General features: G+C 30.4%; 1 protein-coding gene across 1 annotated transcript in view; it reads left to right on the forward strand.

Annotated features, from left to right (window-relative positions):
• The first annotated feature begins 2,693 nt into the window (after positions 1-2,693).
• The window catches only part of LOC108914343 (calcium-transporting ATPase sarcoplasmic/endoplasmic reticulum type), a 27,179-nt gene continuing 24,467 nt past the window's right edge, over positions 2,694-5,405 (forward strand). Inside the window, exon 1 of the mRNA XM_023456184.1 lies at positions 2,694-2,777. The gene's annotated coding sequence lies outside the window, so the exon portion shown is untranslated. The remainder of the gene's footprint in view (positions 2,778-5,405) is intronic.

A 5,405-nucleotide genomic window follows, 5' to 3' on the forward strand; every position in this document is an offset into this window, starting at 1 on the left:
CTGCGAACTGGTTTAATTTGGGCAAAAAATTCAAGAGACATTTTTTTTTAGAATGAAACAGGCTATCGGAAATAAATTTTTAAATGGTAAAAAAATAATAAGACAAAAAATTACGTTGGAAATAAATTTTAGGGGTTGCGTTTTCCACCCCTTACAACCATGGGGTAAACCAAATAAATTACTGGCTAAGTGTCTTTTTGGTAGTAGAAAATGTCAGGTTAATTTCAATATTGTAACTTGTTTAGTGCTTGTGAAAAAAATTGTTAAACAAATTTTATGTACCCCCTTTAAGGGGCTGTATCTTAACAAGGGATGCTCCAATGAAGTTTCTTTATATGAAAGATCCTATCTTTTTTTCGACGAGGAATCACCCCCTTAAATATTTTACACTTATTTAGTTACACCCTGTATATATACCAATATCGTTGGAACAGTTTCATGCCAAATGAATTTAACCAAAAACCGTTCATTTTATAAAAAATTTAAAGAGAGCTGTTTTGTTTAGAATTGATTAAAAAATTTAGAAATTATGTTATTTTCCAGAAAAATCCACGGGCGTACGAATTATTTTTTTAAAGGGGGCAGTAACCCACCTCAGGCACGTCACTGGTGTGTGAAATGGATAACAGATATCTTTGTTTTATTCACCATAACCAATGTGTTATTAATACCAAATTTCAGTTCAATATATGTTGATCTTTTAGATATTAAGAAAAATTCGTAAAAAAAGTTTGTTTTCAACACTATATGTCACAAACGAAGCGTTCTACGTTTATAGGAACTTTTCTTATTAAAAAATGATTCTCTATCAACTGTTAAAATCCTACTACAAAAAACTGACTCACCCTGTATATTAATAGAAACTTTAAAAAAATTGTAATATTCAATTTTATAATACACCATAATTTATAGAAAAAACTAATCTAGCTGGCTCGGAGAAAAATGCCTCTGATTTTTGTAGTAGAGTATATAATTATCTACTGGTTAAGATTAGTTATTTTACCCTAAATGATTTTAAAATAACTTGGTGATAAACCTTTAAATAAGTAAGTTTTTTATTAATTTGTTTTATATCATAAACAACAGTTTTCACGATATTTTACCCATATTTATAAATTTTAATGATAATAATAAGTATTAATATTATTATATCCATATATGTATTTGTAAACACATGCTTCACCACCATTACTATCATTATAATCTCATAATCGTCATCATCCGCAGCACCACCATCGCCACCAGCACCATCATCATTGTCATCGTCGTTATTGTCGTCATTTAAACATACGAAAAACCCACTACAGTATCCATTAAATTTAACAAATGTACATCAAGCAAACATACTGAAGAGTTGTAAAATTACAAATTTCGTAATATTATTAAAGTAGGTACACAGTTGAACAATCTCTTAAAAGAAACTAAACAAGAAGAAAATAAGTGCAAACTGTTACAAATATCATTGTCAGAGAGCACCATTCTGTACTGGAATAAAGAATAAGTCGGAAAGACCTAAATGGCCTGCAAGGTATATTAAAAATATATTTTACTAATTGATCATAATCGATTTTACTATTAACAATTTTATACAAATTAATAACATCCGCTAATACTCTCCTTATAGCTAAAGTTATAATATTGTATTCGGCACATAATCTATGGAAATTGTCATCATTCAATGTTCACCTAGGCTTAGGCCTAGGTGAACAGTGAAGGCTAGGCTAGGCATAAGAAAAAAAAATTAAAAATTTGTTTTGTTCACCACAACTATCATCATCATTATCATCACTATACCACTAATAAGGATGACAGGGAATGTCACCATCTACTGTTTGTCTAACTATATTATTATATAAATAAGGGTATAACTTATCTGCATTTACATTTACTGATTTTTCACAATTACTTTGGAATGGATTGTGTGACATTTGATTGTGACACTTCACAAACCAACGCTTTTAGCATATGCTCTTTAAATAACACACGTCAGACTTGCTCTTCAAAGTTTTTATATACAGGGTGTTTGTAAATAAGTACGAAATATTTTAGGGGGTGGTTGCCGAAGTTATTTTGTGAAAAAAATTCATATAAACGTAGGTCGAAATATGCTTTCCGAGATACAATATCTTTAAAACTCTGAAATAATTAGTAAAAATAAATAAAATATTAAAATTTAAACACTGTATCTCGGAAACGACATATTTCGACCTAAGTTTATATGATTTTTTTCACAAAATAACTTCGGCAACCACCTCTTAAAATATTTCGCTCTTATTTACAAACACCCTGTATATTCTTTACTGATCAACAGTTTTGTGTGTGATCTTTGAACAGCACATGTTAATCCTGCACTCTGAAGTTTTCATGTGTGGCTGGCTAATGTCAAGTGATTGCAAAAGTATATTTTACCACATTCTTAACCGACGATATATCTAGGTAAATTACTGAACTAGAATAGTTTTATGTTTTTGATAGGTAGTTTCAGTGGTATTTCATAAAATATCTTCAGTTCTTTGTCTAGAACATTTGTCATCACCAAATTTTTTATATATTCTTGAAGTGATTAGAATGTAAACCTTTGTATCTCATTTCTAAGCAGTAGGCAGAAGGAAATATCATACATATCGATGAAAAAATAAATAAAACTATGTATTCTTATATGATTTTTCCAGGTACTAGCTTTATTTGAAGAGCACGATGGAGCCTTCACAGCATTCGTAGAGCCTTTTGTAATTCTTCTTATTTTAATTGCAAATGCAGTAGTTGGTGTGTGGCAGGTAAGTTAATCTGTGTGTATCTTAGATATTAATCAGATTTTAAGTTTTAAACATGATTTATTGCTCTCAAGGTAAATAATTTGGGTGTAGGTTTAGATATATGGATTCATTTTGCAGATGTAAACATTTTGTTCATATAATTTTATATTGTAAATAAATAATTTTTAATTTTATGTTAGAACAGACTATTCACATATATTGCAATGTGGAAACATTTTAATACAAATTCTATGTTATAGACTGAGTTTTCAAACACCAATCACATACATCATATCCATCACATACATTACAATCATATAAGATACCTATATGATCTTTTCAAGATTGATGAAAGTTATATACAGCCTCATCAGCTTAAATTATTACTAAGTTTTATGCTTAACTGAAATTTACATGGTTAAACTAGAAAACATTGCATGATTTAAATTCTGCTTTTGTCTGTAAGTACTTTAAAATGTATATACAGTGTGACATGGAAAAAAGTGCATTGCATAGCACCACATGATAGGGGACCTCAAAACATATAAAAAGTCCTATATATTTGTCTAAATTTCGTTTGTTTTCGAGATACAGAGTGTTAAAGAAATTTTGGAAAATATTGATTTTTTTTATTGCTTTCGATTAAGTGGAGAGAATGTACTGACAATTGGTACATAATATCCTCTAATATCCTCATAATATCCTCTACAACCAGTGGTGGAGTTAGAGAGATAGTATGCTTAAATCAAATTAATAAATTAATATGGCCCTGTAAAAATTACTATTTTAACATTTTGCCATAGGTAATATAACTCTTATTCCTCTCAATTTTTGTGTCATATTTTGCAAGGTTTCTAGTCCAACCAAATTACACTTGGAGAAAAAAAAAATGTTCCCTGGACTTTTATAAGTGGAAATGGTAAAAGGGCTTATAATAAACCTAAAAAAAATAAATGCGTAAGCAGGGGCGGCGGAGGGTTGATTTGGGGGGTTGAAAAGTAATGAAAAATTGTATCATTGGGATTTCTGGTGAAACTTGATGTTACACAAAAAAAGTATCCAATACAAAAGTTGTAGCTCATGCAAAAATCTACAACTTTTGTAGAGGCTACTTTTTAACATAACCTCAAAATTTCCGAGAAAAATGTGAAAAACAGGTTTTTTCTGATTTTTCGTTTTTTATTTCTCATTTTCGTAAAAATAATTTAATTTTGACGAAACTTGGTGAAAGTATACCTTTCCCTGTGTTAAATAACCTCAAATTTTTGTAGATAAAAATATCAAGAAGTTTCTGAGATATTCATTTTTTTCGTCCTGAAACACTTTTTTTTTCAAAGAAAAATTCTACTTTAAAAAATCATCGTAGAGTTCTGCGGATAATATCGTTTTGACATATACTTTTTGCTGAAGTAAAAAAATCTGTGATAACAGTTCAAAAACATGCTCAAAAATGCAAAAAAAAAAAATAAAAAATGACGCATCAATGAATTTTTCAGTTATTGTTGATAATTTGTTTAAATTAAAAAACATTCAAAAATTGATTACACTATTCAATTTTACAGAAAAAAATTTAAAAAATGTGTTATTGTTTGACCCAAAACTTTATTTTTGTACAGTACTGCTATAAACATCTATTTTAAATAAATTGCACATTTACATTGCCACTTTTGCCTCTATACAATAGCGTCAACATTTTTGCAATCCGACGTTTCGTCTTCGAGGGGCCATCATCAGATTAATTTTTTTAAATATATCGCTGCTATTTTAATGACAAAATCTAGTAATTTTTAATTCTGCATTAGATGATATTACTACTGTAATACTGTAATACTGTAAAAAAGGTTTTTNATCATCAGATTAATTTTTTTAAATATATCGCTGCTATTTTAATGACAAAATCTAGTAATTTTTAATTCTGCATTAGATGATATTACTACTGTAATCGCTTAAAAAGGTTTTTAGCTATCATTAAAAATTTTGCGAGAGAGAGAGAGAGAGAGAGAGATAGGGAGAGAATGAGAGAGATATATGGAGAGAATGAGAGAGATATATGGAGAGAATGAGAGAGATATATGGAGAGAATGAGAGAGGTATATGGAGAGAATGAGAGAGATATCGAGAGAAGGAGAGAGATATATGGAGAGATAGAGAGAGGGAGAGAGTGACAGGGGGAAGAAAGAGAGGGGGGAGATAGGGAAAGAAAGAGAGAAGGGGATGGAGAGAGGGGGGAGGGGGATAGGGATNCATTTTTGCAATCCGACGTTTCGTCTTCGAGGGGCCATCATCAGATTAATTTTTTTAAATATATCGCTGCTATTTTAATGACAAAATCTAGTAATTTTTAATTCTGCATTAGATGATATTACTACTGTAATACTGTAATACTGTAAAAAAGGTTTTTAGCTATCATTAAAAATTTTGCGAGAGAGAGAGAGAGATAGGGAGAGAATGAGAGAGATATATGGAGAGAATGAGAGAGATATATGGAGAGAATGAGAGAGAGATATGGAGAGAATGAGAGAGATATCGAGAGAAGGAGAGAGATATATGGAGAGATAGAGAGAGGGGGAAGAAAGAGAGGGGGGAGATAGGGAAAGAAAGAGAGAAGGGGATGGAGAGAGGGGGGAGGGAGGTAGGGAGAGAGAGGGG

The sequence above is a fragment of the Anoplophora glabripennis genome, unplaced genomic scaffold (genome assembly GCF_000390285.2).
Source record: "Anoplophora glabripennis isolate ALB-LARVAE unplaced genomic scaffold, Agla_2.0 scaffold1236, whole genome shotgun sequence".
NCBI lineage: Eukaryota > Metazoa > Arthropoda > Insecta > Coleoptera > Cerambycidae > Anoplophora > Anoplophora glabripennis.